This window comes from Polistes fuscatus, unplaced genomic scaffold (genome assembly GCF_010416935.1).
Source record: "Polistes fuscatus isolate 324 unplaced genomic scaffold, CU_Pfus_HIC Scaffold13, whole genome shotgun sequence".
NCBI lineage: Eukaryota > Metazoa > Arthropoda > Insecta > Hymenoptera > Vespidae > Polistes > Polistes fuscatus.
In genome coordinates, this window is record NW_025113031.1 from 2,196,263 (window position 1) to 2,213,334 (window position 17,072).

A 17,072-nucleotide genomic window follows, 5' to 3' on the forward strand; every position below is an offset into this window, starting at 1 on the left:
TGTCGTTCATCAATTAAACACCTATCAATATTATTTCGTTATCAGTTTTAACTACACATTTTTAAAAATAAAATTTTATAATTATATGATCTTTGCTAAATGTACAAACTCATTCTACTTATTAAATTTTCATTAGTAACGAAAAGGGTTAAAAACAAAAATAAATCTTGAAAAAAAAAATAATCATAATCACAATTAGATACAAACTTAATTGTACTTATCAAAGTGTCGTTCATCAATTAAACACGTATCAATATTATTTCAGTTTTAACTACACATTTTGAAAAATAAAATAATTATAAAATGTAAATGCAGATCCGAAGATCCACGAAATAAAAATCGTTTTATTTGTTAAATATACAAACTTATTCTACTTATATCAAAATATCGTTCATCCATTCACGTGTGTGTGTGTGTGTGTGTATGCGTGTATTCATATTATTTCATTATCAGCTTCGAAGCACATCTTCAAACGTAAGATTAAACCACAAAGACGGAGGTCGGAGGTCATAGTGTCTCTTCGTGTTCAGGTTACCGTGGTTGAGAAGAGAAAGAGAAAGAGAGAGAGATAGAAGAGAGAGAGAGCACGATTTACGGTGCATTAACGGGGCCCAGGCTTCAACGCTACCTCTTCTTCTACCTCTTCCTCTTCCCTCTTTCTCTTCCCTCTTTCCTTCTTCCCCTCTTCTGTCTCTCATACAAACTTTACGGTACGACTTAGCCCTCTCCTGACCAAAGCACTCGAAAGCTTTCGGAATCAAGTCGTTACTTCTGGCCGAAATACTTCGAGGCGTCCGGCAACGCTTTCACGCCTGGCCAGCTTTCTAGCTAACCGCATTAATTTCTCTACGACTTTACGTCATTTCTACCGACTATACCATCCATCTCACTTCCAAGGTACCATGTATTTTATTATAGAAGATATCAGCTATATACAGTGATGTATATAGACACCATCCTTAATTTTCTTTCCCTCCCATCCTCCTCCCCCCCCAAAAAAAAAATCCCTCGTGTGAATGAAGTCTTTCGATAAGAAAAATAAAATTTCAAAAAAAAAAAGAGAGAAAAAGTATTCATACATGTCGTAAAAGTATTTTTATTTCTAATAATAATAATTATATAATTTTGAAATAATCAAAAATAAATGTATATTCGTTGTGTAATCTAAAACAGTTCATCTTTGTTTTTTTTCTTTTTTTTTTTTCTTTATTTTTAATTAATCATTATTTATTCCTCGTTTCGTTTCATTTCCAACTTGCTGTATTTTTGATAATGCAAGGTATATAATAGGAAGATACATCTCATTCCTTCATTTATCTGGATTATTCGTTTTACGTTCTTTATTTTAAACAAAAGCAAAATACATGTTAATACTTTATTAGCAGAGAAAAGTATCAAAGAAAATATTTATAATAATTCTTATCTCTCAGATATTATGGCGAAATAATAATGATAATAACAATAAATATTTGAAAATAATGGAAAATATATGAAACTAGTAGTAGCCCGTTGTTGTAGGTGTACTTATGCGATTCAAAACGATGCACTTTTCATTTTAAATTGTTTAATACCCATAGGAGAAGGTTATATTTGTTTGTCAGTGATGCTTCGTATCGTCGAAACGTTCGAGATAAAGTTCAAATATTAACCACTAAGCACGCCATGCACATTCTCAACTTTATCTCCCAGGTACGAAGCACTTGACCACGGATGATGGGACAAAAACCATTAATGACGATTTTCATGACGACATTTTACGTACGAATAGAATTTAAAAATGAATAAATTATGATTTCGTTATACATTTTCATGTAACATCGAATCAAATGACGAAAAAAAAAAGTAAAAAAAAACGTATAATATTTTTCAAAAATATAAGATATTCACTAGTTGTCACTAGTAGTCACTAGTATCATCCTACCATTCAAATTAATACTAATAAATATTAATAAAATGATAATATTTATAATATTTAATATTTAAAATATTTTATAATATTTATAATATTAAAATTATAATAAATAAATTATAAAAATAATAAAAAAATTTATATAAATAAAATTAAAATTATAATATTTATAATAATTAATATTTTAAATATTTTATAATATTTTAATAAAATTTGTATAAATATCATTCGATTACCTTGTTATTATCAAAAACTCCGATAAACGAAAGAAACGAAAAAGTTAGGAAAAATAGAATTGAATTTGAAACGGTAAGCTAATTATCGGGTAGCATTAACCGGAAATGAACCCTTTGCTGGAATATTCAATATGATCGCGTGATCAAGAAATTACATACGTGTGAAGTAAGGAAGAAAGGAAGGAAGGAAGATAGGAAGAAGATCTTTATCAGGTGGGGTGGTTCGACACGTACCAACACCTTTTGGAGCTTTCTATCAGGCCCGTGGTATCTTCAAGCTCGGACATTAATTTCGTGCTAGAACGGATTAGGTGTTATTAATCCTCCGTAGGAGAGATCCTCTAGAAGAAATAACCAAGCAACCTCGATATAATTATACTTCTCAAGTCCGTGTCGTGATATACGCGAACATTTTATATACTTAAGACTAATTATCTCATTTGTGCTCATTTTTCTAAGATCTTCTTTCGAATAATTTGTCATCCTGTTCGTTTCTTTCTTCTTTATATATATATCAACGTTAGATATATATATCTGTTAGGTTCATTCGTCCGTTCCTTCGTTCGTTAGTCTCCTCCCAATTAAGATCTTTCGTTTCCTCGAGAAAATTTCAATTAACGTAGAATTTAGTTAGACTTGTTCTAAAATACCTAAAGCTGCTAGCTTTCACACGATTATTTGAAATTCCCCCCGGTGAACTACTTACACGACTTTCCGATTTTCTCCAATTCCACGGTCGCATTCCTTCTGGGAGAAGAAGAAACTATCCAAGATGTTAAGCTTGACGTTACAACTACTCTTTTATTCGCTACCTCCGTCACACAACACTTTTTGAATTCAACCGGACTCTCTAGGAATTTGTCTTCCCTTCGATCGTTCGAACGATTCGATTGAATTCTTATCCACTTACACACAACACACACACCCCTTTATTTTTCTTATTTTTATTTATAGTATCTATTTAATCTTAGAGTAATCTTTTCTATCTTTTTCACTTACGCAATTAGATAGAAAATCTAGAGACGCGAACGTACGATATTATTGCATGGGGGAAGCTTTCATGGTGGTTTTCTACACGTTTCTTTAGCTACGTTTTTCTTCTCCTTCTCATCTATTTTTTTTTCCTTTCTTTTCTTTTTTATCCCTTTCGTACACACACAATGTCGCGTCGGTACGATTTATGTTCTACGTAGCGGTAATAAGCTCCTTATTTCAACGGCATAGGAAACTTTAAAAATGCTATTTATTTTTAAAAAACGCGCACCGTAATGAAGTTCGTAATCCTTGGTGTTGGGTATAAGGACGATGCTGTTCTATAAACTTCCTTTTAAATACCTGGTAGAAAAAAGAAATCTAAAAGGGATATTCCATCGTCGCGAAGGAAGCATGCTCTCTCGTTGGGTATTTACCCAAAACTTTTTCTTTTTTTTTTTTTTTTCCTATATTATTCCTCTTGGTGTGTTCGTGATATTACTCGAACGAGAGATGCCGGTAAACGACGACGAAAAAGAAGAATAAGTGGGGGCGGATATTATTCTATGGGTATAAGAAAAGCATTATTTTGTATAAGAAAAGCATCTCGTGTGTATCGTTGTATTAATTTGCGAATATACTCAACTTCCCTTCTTATCTTTTTTACCTCGATCCTTGATTTTTTATCTTTAAAACCGAATGAACGAGAGAAAAATAAGTAGAAGAAGAAAAATCTTTGGAATAGCAGGACACACACACACACAAATTTGTATTCATAATTATGAAAATCGTGTATTTCTTGTTTCGAATTAATTAAAGGATTACATTTAAACGCTAAATAAATTTTTTGTAATATTGAAATAACAAACATTATGTAACAGTTCATTTTTGACAATATATCGTGAAAATTTCATTGAATTCATTTAGTTTAAAGTAATGTGTGGTGTGGAATAACTGATAAACTTACTTTTCGTTTGTTTTTTAAATTTTTACTCAGACCACTCTCATAATTATGGGCACATTCTTCTCTTTTATGCATAATCCATCGATTCTACAATAAAAAAAGCCTATCTTCATACATTTATAAATCCATTTTTCATCCTATCGAAAAAGGGTTTGTAAAAAAAAGTATAAAAAATAAGAAAAAGAAATACCTATTGGCTTAATCGTATTTTATATCGCAAAGTTACGTGCATAACAATATTAAAACGATATACAGGTATTATAAAAAGTATGTTGGGTGATGTGTATCGGTGGTGGATTATAAAATGGAAATATCGAATCTTAAAAGAAAAGGATTGAATTTAATAGTCTCTTAGATGCTTTTAACTATCGGATTTTCTTTCTTTTTTTTTTTTTTAATTTTATCTTTCTTTTATTTTATATTTTTTTATTCTTTTCCTTTCTTTCTTTCTTTCTCTTCGTCCCTCTTAGTATTCCGTAATTCATTTTATCTTCGATTTTATGCTCGTTTCGTAAAAATCTAAAAGCTTTCCTTGATAACTTTTAATTTCCATTAGTCGACGTAATTATTTGTTTCCCGGTTAATGTTTCTATCCTTATTATACAATGTGTCTGTGTATATGTGTGTGTGTATGCGTAATATGTATGCGTATAAATCTATCGTTGTCGTGTTCGTTGTATCTTCGTAGTTACTGCCAGACTACTAACGTAAGATGATATAAGCGTCATGTATTATTACGTCGAGCGTTCTCGTTAAAATCTCGAGAGAGTCATAAACGATGGGGGGTGAAGCACCTTAAAATTTCGCCGTAGCTAAGCTTTCTCTTCGTTCTCTGAGAAATTGGCCCTTTTCCTAGAAGAAGGGTCGGAGGAAGAGGAGAAGTGTTGGTCGGTTTAACTCGGGAAACAAGCATGGGTTGGTGTTAAAGCGCGAGTATCCTTCTTGTGTCTGTGTCTGTGTCTGTGTGTGTGTTTTTTGTGTGTGTGTGTTGATGGACAAACGACGAACAATTTTTGGGAAAAGACTTTCAAAAGTCTGACTACTAAATCCCAGGACACCCTCATTTAACAAATCGATTTATTATTCCACTAAACGCGAGTAAATTGATAAAGTTTTTTGTTATATTCTCTTTCGTATTTGTCATATTACTCATTTGTTCAACGATCTTATTAATATTTGTTCTGATTTTATAATTTGTTAAATATTTTTTGGAATTTTTTATATTCAAAATTGTAGACGAAATCGTGTCACTTGGTGTTAACGTTTTAAATCAATTATTTCAGTTGATTTTATCCATTTTGAGAAACATTTAATTGATAATCTCATTAACGTTTGTTCTGATTTTATAATTTGTTAAATGTTTTTTTAAGTTTTGATATTCAAAATTGTAGACGAAATCGTGTCATTTGGTGTTAACGTTTTAAATCAATTCTTTTAGTTTATTTGATCTGTTTTGAGAAACATTTAATTGATAGATTCATTAACATTTGTTTTGATTTTATAATTTATTAAATGTTTTTTTAAGTTTTGATATTCAAAATTGTAGACGAAATCGTGTCATTTGGTGTTAACGTTTTAAATCAATTCTTTTAGTTTATTTGATCTGTTTTGAGAAACATTTAATTGATAGATTCAGCCTGATATAAACCGTGTAATTTATTCGAAGTTGTCAAATAAAATTGTTTATAAATGTTCATTTATATAAATTAGAAATACAAACGAACCGTTATCCCCCGATCATTGGAAACAATTTTAAGCAATCAAAAATAGGTGCTACGATTTTTTCGCGATTAACAGCGTTATAACAGTTTTGAATTTTGGATGCTTTACTCAAAAAATGCGGGTTGATTATTTCGTTCTCTTGATGATAATAAGTAATTTCGTGTTCTATCAAATTATTTACGGATTATTATGTTTACCAGTGCAAATGGATTAATTTAATCCGACATATATAACCCGTTGTTCATTTATCGAATTGATTAATTTCACGAAAGAAAATAATATAAAAAAAAGTAAAGAAAAAAAATATTCATGTACATTGTTGTATCATTTATTATTCAACAAGCATTAACATTTTGGTTATTTAATGATGTTAAATTTAATTACATGAAAGAAAATTCATTGTAAATATAAAAAAAAAAATTTAGCATCAATCTAGTAATTTAGTATAAAAACATAAAGAAAAAAAAAAAAAAGAAAATACTCATATACATTTGTTGTATCATTTATTATTCAACAACCATTAATTAATAATGTTAAATTTAATTACATGAAAGAAAATTCATTGTAAATATAAAAAAAAAAATTTAGCATCAATCTAGTAATTTAGTATAAAAACATAAAGAAAAAAAATACTCATACATTGTATCATTTATTATTCAACAACCAATAACATTTCGGTTATTTAATGATGTTAAATTTAATGACATGAAAGAAAATTCATTGTACTTAAATATAACACAAAAAAATTTAGCATCAATCTAGTAATTTGGTATAAAACATAAAGAAAAAAAAAAGAAAAAAAAAAGAAAAAAAATACTCATATACATTTGTTATATCATTTATTATTCAACAACCAATAACATTTTGGTTATTTAATGATGTTAAATTTAATTACATGAAAGAAAATTCATTGTACTTAAATATAACACAAAAAAATTTAGCATCAATCTAGTAATTTGGTATAAAAACATAAAGAAAAAAAGAAAATTAAATAAAGTGAGGTTAATAGTTTTGCCCTGTAAATGGTTCTCTCTCTCTCTCTCTCTCTTTCTCTCTCTTTCTCTCTCTCTCTTTCTACTATGGAATATGAAACGCGAGTTTATAGTTTGTTTCTTTTTTTTTCTTTTCTTCTTCTTCTTCTTCTTCTTCTTCTTCTTTCATACCGTTGACCGGAAATTCTCATAGCAGAGTAAGAGAACGCGTTGCGGAAGAAGAGATGCTGTAATTTCATCTGACATTAGCCCAAGAAAAAAGTCTCGCGGGTATCTAACAGAACAACACATTTTATGCATTTTGTATACATCATTTTTCTTTTTTCCTTCCTTTCTTCATTTATTTTTATTTTCTTTTTCATCTCAAGTTTGTTCGTTCGTTCGTTTATTTGTTTTATATATTTATTTATTTCTTTCTTTAGTTTTTTCCCATACATTATTCCACATCCCTTTTTTTCTCTTCATTTCTCATATTTTCTCATATTTTCTCATTCCCTTTGACCGGACTATCGAGGAAGAAAAAAAGAAAAGGGCAGCTGAGAATGGAGAAAAGAAAACAAGTGGTGGAGTTTGCGACTTTGAAAATGAACCCTAAGGCTCAGGCTTTCTAAGATTTTCTTTTTTTTCCTATTGCGGTGTAAATGCGCGGCTCGGTTGGTTCGCGTTATAACGCAGAGAAGAAGAATAAAAATAAGAAGAAGAAGAATGAGAATAAGAAGAAGAAGAAGAAGAAGATGAACACGCGAAATGGCAAAAGGGAACCCACGAATGCACGTAAACCGTATACAGAAAAAGACTTTTGTCAATTTTCGTCGTTATTCCCGCGAGAGGAACGTCTACGTTTTGGAAGAAAAAGAATATCTGTGTGTATGTGTGTGTATGTGTGATAGAAAGAGAGAGATAGAAATAGAGAGAGAAAGGAAGGTGGAGGAAAAATGTAGAAAAGAAAGAAAGGACGCGAGAGGCTCTTTAGGGGAAAACGGAAAATGTGGTGCAAGTCTCTGTCTTCTTTTTCTTATCTTCTTCTTCTTCTTCTTTTTCTTCTTCTTCTTCTTCTTCATCTTCCTCGTCTTTTCTCAATGTGTATACCGGCAGCTCGTGCCAGGTAAACGTTTCAACGTTCTTCCATCTCTTTTTAAAACGAAGAAAAAAGACAATTGAGACTATTTCGATCGAAACGTTACGTAAGGTGACGTATGCGACGATTTAAGGTCGTTCGAGTCACGAATCAAAGTGCTTTTCGAAGATATTTGCTTCTTTTTTTCGTTATTATTATTATTATTTTTATCTTGATTTGTTGGACTCAAGATCTCGATTAAACGTTAATCGATTTTCTTTATTATATCGGGCTTCAGATTTTTTTTTGTTTAATTCAAGTTTTAGTAATTCGTAATATTTAATTTTTATTATATAATATTTAATTTAAATAATATATATATATAATATTTTTATATTATTTTTATTATATATTATATTTTAATTTAAATAATATATAATATTTAATTTAAATTATTTACGCGTTTTTTCTTTTTTTTTCTCTTATCAGTTGGTTTTAAACATTTTTCTGTTCATTTTTTGTTTGTTTTTTTTTTTTTTTTTGTAATTTTTTATTGGACTATTTTTATTTCATGATATATTTGTCGTAATTTTTATTATTTTGCTTTAAAACATACATCACTTGGAAAATATTTGTCTTATCGTAATAATAGTATTTTAATTTATAATTTTTATCATTACAATTCGTATGCTTTTGTCTTTTATATTGATTAGTAATTTGTTATTATATTTTTCTGTATCATACATCATAATTCACATTTTGTTTATTTAATTCACGATTATTCTTAAATCTAGTATCATGAATCTTGTTTTCACATTAGTCGAGTCATTATTAATTGATCTATGTGCTTGAAGATCTTTATTTCAGGACTATCTAAATATTTCGTTCGTTATTTAAATGATTAAATAGCGTACTCTTTAATTATCGTGGTTTTAATCAAGGCTTATGGATTGCACACTCGGAACACATTAGTAATGTCGTTAAAGCGTTTTTATTTTTCACAGAGATATCTCGATTGTCTACGTACATAATGTATATACATAAATATATATATATTTACATACACATATATACAAACATACATACAAACATATATATGCGGTTCGTTATCTCTATGAAAAGTATTCACGCTACGAATTAAAAAAAAAGAAAACATGGAAAAGTCAAGTGCACTGTCCTCATTTCAGTAGTCCTTGTGAACGCATTCGTCACACACACGTTTACAACACTGTATATATATGTATATTTAAATACAATTGTATCAAATGAAAGTATTATTTTGATAAAATGATAGAATTCGATAAAAATATGATTATCGGTTTATCTTCGAGATAAATATTATAGAAATTAAATATTTTTTCCCCCCCATGATCGTACAATACCCCCTCCCCCACCCCCAGTATGTATATCAAACCCATGATCATACAATACCCCCCTTCCCCTCCCCCCAGTATGTATATCGAATTGTTCAGAAAGTTTGTGTTGATTTATAATTATAATATATCGGGTGTACAAATTAAGTTGGAGATTTGATTATGACGACGATAATACTGGATTATGTTTCAAAATATTCACTGTTGTTTTCTATAATCTTGTCCCACCGTTCTTATTTGTAAAACTTATAAATGGAATTCCTGTAAAATGACGATGGTGTTTGCTGGTTATGAAATATTCTATGCAATAGTATTTCGATGAAACCAGGTGTGGAAGTGTGTTATACGTGAAAGGGAAATGATTTTCCATCTTAAAGTATTATAATTGGTGTTCCCTGCGTGCTTTGAATAACATGGCTTATTTTTTGGCCGATAAATGGCCGTTTTCGTTTCAATTCTGTGTATTAAATGTTCAACTACTGTTGATAATAATAGCTTGCAGTTATTATTGTTTGGCCAAGTGAAAACAGTCTGGTAATGGATGACGCTTTAAAAAATCCTACAATACGGATAGCAAAACTTTTTTCGATACGAATTCGAATATTCGAATATTCGTCACTGAAATCAAAGGTTTACCAACGAGGTTAATAACCCATGACAATTTTTCTTGTTTATCGTTGCTATTTAAAAGCAACTTTTAATCCCCGTTGCCAACGATTTTGTAGAGGAAAATTGTACCTTTCGTAGCGTGAAAGCAAAGAGTTGCAATAATCTCGACTCTTTTTTCTTTTTTCTTTTTTTGTTTATTAATTTCGGTCAGTTCGATTTTATCCAATTATTTTAAGCCCTTGGTGGTTATCGCTTGTTCAGCAATAAATAAATTCTCTCACACATTTTTGCGAATTCCTCTTATTACTTTTTGTGTCGCGTTTTCAACGAGCTATTTCTTTAACTTCGCGTCATCGATATTCTTTCGGAGCACTTTTTGAACGTTCATCGTCTACCAAGTTGAAATTTCCACTTTTAAACCGCATTAAATTTTTCTATTTTTTCTTTTACTTTTTTTTCTTTTTTTTTTCGAAATCAGCACGAACTTTTTCAGGCAACCTAATAACCCCTTGTACCATTAAGTTACCTGAAAAGTTTGTGCTGATTTATCGTTAGAGAAAGATAACAAATTTTATGAATAATATGACACACGAGATTAATTAGAAGTTTGTTTAATAATCAACATATATAATTAAAATACATTAGAAATTTTTTTATTAAATAATATTAATAAACGAATTATTTAAATATTCTTTATAATTTCATAGTTTGTTTCATATATTATATAATCAAGAATTAAATAATATGAAATTAACGAATATTAATTTATTAAATTATGTTTATTTAAAATATAAATTGATATCTATTTTTTAGGCAACCAATTATAATTATTATTCATATTTATACATTTATTATTATTATCCTTATAATTATATATATATTCATAATTATCATCATATATATGTGGGATGCGAGCACCTCCAGGCCAAACACTTAAATAGGCATTCGTGAGGAGATTGGACGGTGGGCCCTGGATAGCTCAATGGTTAAAAAACAGTCGTCCCCCTCCGGTAAGCGGAAGATTCGGGTTCGAGTCCCGGTCCAGTCAGTCCAACGGCCCAATTTTTTCACGAATCCTACATATATATATAATATAATATAATAATAATTATATAAATATAAAAATAAATATAATTAAATAAATAAAAAAAATTAAAAAATGAATTAAATAATTAAAATAAAAAATAATTAAAAATTAATTAAATTAAAAAAAATATAATAAAAAGAATATAAATATAATATAAATAAATATAATAATAATAATAATATATATGTATGTATTATATATATGTATATGTTTTCATTATCGATTTGATACTTTTTCTATTTTCCTTTGAATAAACTTTTCCCTTTTAGTATTTGAAAGAGAAACTTATACGTTCGTTTCTGACGTTGTTCACGGTTAAGTGGATTCGAAAGAGAAGAGATCTAAGAAGAAGGAGGAGTAGAAGATGATGATGATGATGATGATGATGATGATGAAGGTAAAACAAAAAGGAAAATAAAGAAGAAAAAAACAAAGAAGAAGAAAAGAAAAAGAAAAAGAAAATAAAAGGGGTAGAGAAGAAATACGCTTGCTCAGCGGAGTGTAATTTTAGATACGTCTGTAAACGCAAAGAAGATGGAAGTGTACATATGTGGTGGTTCGTGGTGGTTCGTGGTGGTTCGTGCTGGTGAACAAGATGGTTTAATAATATACATGGTCAGGCGAGTAGTGCGAATGCGATAATAAACGATCGGACGTGTACGAGTGTTCTATGTTGAGAACGTCCCAAGCCCGACTATAAGTGGATTTATGTGATTGTTATCGTTCTCATAATTGATAACGATGAGAGAAAGAAAGAGAAAGAGATAGAAAGTGAGTGGGTGGGGGCGAGGGGAAGATAGGGTGAAAAAAAATTTCATTGTTATACACACGTTGAATTTTGGTATACAATCGAGCGTACTAATTGTAAGCTTTAGCACTTTTGGTTATAACGAGATTTTCAACCCCCTAAATCTCATAATATTTCACATTATTTCCATCCTTGTTTAAATTACAGATTTTATGAATTATTGGACACAAGAGATTAGTTAAAAGTTCGTTTCAACTAACCAGACATGATAATTGACGTATTAGACGATTTATTATTTATATCAGACAGCAAAAGTATGGTGATATTTTATAGGGTGATATATTTTCATACTTAAAATATTCAATTATGGAAAATAATGAATATTAATTTTCGGTATTATATTCGGAGATTATATTTAATTATTCTTTTTTTTTGTATAATAACGCGTAGAGAAATACTTAAATAATAATTTTTTTGCGTATAAATCGAATGTTTCATTATATTAGTCGTATAATTTTGCTTCTGCCGTTTTTAATGTTTAAAACAATGTAGGTTTTGATCAAATAGATTCTTCAGTAAATCAAATGGTTCAAAAACTATTTATATAACCATCGGATCGTATATGATTTAATAATTTATTTGACCATGGTAAAATGAAATTACCATAAGGCTATTATTCCAAGCTAATTTTATAACGTTTATAATAAAATACCAGAGAACATTTATCTGTTTTATGTTAACGTAATTACTGATAGTCTTAATAATAAATAGCCGACAAATTAGCGTTACTAGTCGTTACACTTTTTTAGTAATAATAAAATCAAATTCTTAATGGGAATGGAATTTTATTTACGCGATACGCAGTTAACAATAAAATTCGCAACTAAAGTACTTCATAAAACTAACTTATTTTATGTTAACGTAACATATTATGGCATTATTAAATAGCCAATAAATTAGTATTACCAGTTATATTTTTTAATAATATTACAACAAAATTTTGATAGAGATGAGATGAGATGAGATGAGATGAGATATGAAGATAAATTTTTAATATTAGAATTTATTGCAAAAATTACTAAATTTATTATAGATTCGTGTTTTTAAAATAATCAAAACCATAATTATTAAAGTAACATTAACTAAAAACTGGTTTGACTTGTTCCCAATTGCGAAGTTAAAGAACCTAATAATAATACTAAAAAAATTAAATAAATATTCTTTTTCAAATATTTCATTATAAACAAAATAATACTAAAAAATATAATAATAATAATACTAAAAAAATAAAATAAATATTCTTTTTCAAATATTTCATTATAAACAAAATAATACTAAAAAATATAATAATAATAATAATACTAAAAAAATAAAATAAATATTTTTTTTCAAATATTTCATTATAAACAAAAATTAATAATTACAAATAACAAAACCAAAAACCACTTATCGTCGACCAATTACAATCAATTCCTACCATTATTAAAACAAATTTTCTCCTACACACGAAACAACAATTAAACAAAAAAACCCTATAAAAATATCTATAATAAATAATTAAAATTAAACCCCTAAAATTACGAACAATATAAAACAGTCCATTCAACCAATGACCAATTATGATCAATCATTACTACGATTTTTAAAACGGGCATTTAGTGGTTAACGCAAAACGAGTTCTGGAACGGTCGAGGTGGGGGGGGTGGATTACTTTACTTACGTAAGAAACACTTAAAGGATTTTTCACGTAGACCGGAGGGTATACTTACCTCGATAGCCTTCTTCTTCTTCTTCTTCCTTCTCTCTCTCACTCCCACTTTCTATCTCTTTTTTTTCTTTTTTTTATTATTATTATTATTATCCCTATCTCGACTTGGTAGGAACGTCGAGCGCACGTGCGTTTTCTCGTTAGAATCCAAGCAGACTTTGGTTGCGAGAAAGAAAGAGGCAGAAAGGTAGAGGGGAGGGGAGGGGTTGAGGGAGGGGGTGGACGGTGGTTAAATTTCAGACGGCTGTGCGAGTAATCGCGTCGGCATGGATTCTAACCACGAAGTGAGCGCGCGTGCTTGCAGATTTCTTTTACTTTTATTTTTTTTTCCCCCTTCCCCTTCCCCTTTTTTCTTTTTTATTTTTTTTTTCGCACGGAATAACTACGAGAAGAGAGGAAAGTCGCGATTCTCGCTGTTAGGAGGAGGAGGAGGAGGAGGAGAACGCGGCACGTTATATTCTTCTTCATGGTGTGGTGCTCGTACCCTAAACGTTATCAAAATTCCGCGCGTCTTTTTCCCTTTCTGTCGTCGTTGACTCCCCCCCTCCTCCTCGCCCCTGAACCCTCCCTCCATTCCATCTTTACAAGCCCCACGAAGAAGAATCGTTTTTCTTCGCGTTTATTCTTCTTATTTTTTTCTTCGTGCTCACACGGGAGGGTTTGCACAAGTTGTGGTGGTGGTATATGGTGTGGTATGGTGTGTAGGAGTATGACGAGAAAGAAACTCATTTTAGTAAAGCCTCTCTTGGATGGCGCATTTCTGTTTTCTTCCTTGGCATAATTTGAACGTGTATCTCATGAGAGAAAGAGAAAGAGAATGAGACTGAGCCTGAGAGGAAATTCTCAAGGAGAATGGGATACGCTTGAGTAGTGTAACGCACACACAAACATCCACACATACTATGGGGTGGTAAGCTTTTCTTACCTTGTACGACGCGCCTTAATTAATCTCCTTTCAATTAGACACCACGCCCTTTGCTACGCTTCTACAAAGGATCCCTCCTCCTCCTCCTCCTCTTCCCCCTCCCCTCGATTCCCTTAGGTGGTGCGGTTAACGCCTTAAGGAGCAGGCGTGAATTTGGAACGACGTTGTCTGATTACCGTTCGTTGTTTGTTCAACAACGTCTCACGCGTTAAACACCGGCCGAATACGGGTGGGTCTCTACGTACTAGAAACTACTATCCAACGACTATCTTGTCTATGTATGGATGTATCTATATACATGTGTATATATATGTACAGCTGTGTAGAACAACCGTATCCCCTGCTAATCGATGTTTCCTTTGGATCCGTTCAATGCATCTAAGCGTTTGTGTACTGTATTGATACGGTAATGATATGTTAGATCATTTTTTGAAGTTATACTTCTTTTGGCGCGTTGGGGAAAATGTAATGGAGAGTGATTTTGTTCCGAGCGTCTGAAAAAACGACACCATGAAGTTTGTCAGTATTTACGACGCGCGGCAAAGCGATTTCAAGTATACGGCATGAAGTTGTCTTCTTTTCTTCTTCCCCTTTTTTTCTCAAGCGGGTCACCCATCCAAATACTAATCGTACTTAACGCTGCTTTACTTTAATGATCGAGCGAAAACTAATGCTGTAACCGCGCCATGACCGTTGACGCGTGAAGTAATTCGATATATCTCTCTTATATTTAGTGTGGACTGATATCTATATTTTTATATTTTCTTTTCCTTGTTTTTATTCTTTCTTATATATATAATGTCTTATTTATTGTGCAGGTTATGGGTAGATAATAGGTAGAATTGTTTCTCTGTAATAACAAAGATTTTATTTTATTTTGAACCAAATAATAATGTAGCAACTTAGACTAATTATTTATCCTACCTGTAATAACAAAGAAACAACATTCAATGCTAATATCCACACCGTTGTTTCTTGATTAATTTTCTTACATATATTTCTTTATCTCTATATCTTTTCACTCCTGCTTTCTTTGTAGCACTAACGCCACCTGTTTTAATCCCTAACCTATTTACGCGCTAAATTCAATATAGCTCAAACTACTGTCCTTACATATATATATAATAATAATATTTATTTTTTTTTTTTAAGTTAATTTTTTTCTTTGAAATTTTTTTTTTAAGTTATTTTTGAGGTTATTGAGGTTATTGAGGTTATATTCGTTTTGGTACGGCAAAGAAGTATAACTTCTTACGTGCGTACATAAGTATTTGTTGTTGTTGTTGTTAGTGATTGTTTATTGGTGATTTTGTTTTGCGTAAAGTTTTCGTATCGATTGACACGAAAATATATTAGGATATTTATTATTTAAAAATTGCTTAATTAAATTTTTTATATTTTTTTTTTAAATGGAAATGGCATTCACACACACACACACACACACACATATAAAAATCAATATGATTAGTTAAGTAAAATATTTTTTAAAAGAAGCGTTGTATTTGAATATAATTTTTTGTTTAAATTTGTACAAAACATTGATGCAATCCTGATGAACTTATTAAATAATCTAATATTTTATATTTGTTTGTTAGATTTTTCTGTTTATTTATCTCATGTTTTCTTGTATTTTATTGTTAATGAGATATTTATATAATATTAATTATGGTACAAGTGATGGAACAGTAATGGAAAAATATATCGAAAGTGTTGGAATTTAATTTTTTATGGGACGATTTCTGTTCTTTTGAGAAAATAGACTTCTTTAGAGTATCCCTGTGGGTTCCATGTTGTTTAACTGATTAAATCTTATTTAGAGGGCGATGAATAAGATAGAACAAATTACATTTTAATTCAGAGGTTTAAAAAAAAGTTTAATTAAGACGCTGGTTTTTAGTTGTCGGTAAATTGGATTATAATTTAATTTCTTAGAAAAGTGAATAGTTTTATTTTATTTAAAAAAAGAAAGTAAAAATTATGTGTATCTGTGTGTGCGTTTAATTCATATTTTTGATAATTGTTGTTATATGTATCATAGAATAAAAAAAAAGTAGCCTAAAATTTCTATCTCATATTTTCCATACATTAATTTTCAATTAAAATCGGTAGAAAAAGCTGTACGTTGTATCAATCCTGTAACAAAAATCTAAAACAATTATTTATTTTGACATATTAATTGAAACAAAAGTACGTTCGTAATATGCATAGAATATTTTCCGAAAGAATTTCATTTGAAAATATTGTTCGATAATCCGTTTCTCTCTCTCTTTTATTTGTACCTTTAATAAATCCGTTTATTTTCGAGGTTCTGGGCGTAGCTTTGAGGATTTCCTCGTAATTACATAAGGCGTTACCCTTTAACGTTCATTTACACGTCCCCTCTTTGTCATACTCACACCTCGAAAAGAGAGATCCCCTTTTCTCGAGACTACGCACGAGCGTTATAATCTGCTAGCAATTATAACGACTTAAATAAGATGAAAGTTCGAGACTGCTGTTCTTTTCTAACGTGTGGATATAACAGGGAACGATATGAAAAGAGAAGTAAAGAGAAGAAAAGAGTAGAGAAGATGAGACGAGATGAGAAAGGAAGAAGAAGTTTTTCACGCTCGAAATCAAACAGATGCCGATACGTAGTAGACATCAAAGCTACTACCGAGAATGTGACACACAAATTACTTTTCTTTGCGTTTGGATTGCTACATTTTAT

At 30.2% G+C, this 17,072-nt stretch overlaps 1 long non-coding RNA gene across 1 annotated transcript; it reads right to left on the reverse strand.

Annotated features, from left to right (window-relative positions):
- Positions 1–15,156: 15,156 nt before the first annotated feature.
- Positions 15,157–15,355, reverse strand: LOC122513862. Its single transcript, XR_006302906.1, has 2 exons — positions 15,287–15,355; positions 15,157–15,212 (listed from the first exon to the last, which is right to left on the reverse strand). It is a non-coding gene; the product is annotated as an uncharacterized LOC122513862 (long non-coding RNA).
- Positions 15,356–17,072: the final 1,717 nt, after the last annotated feature.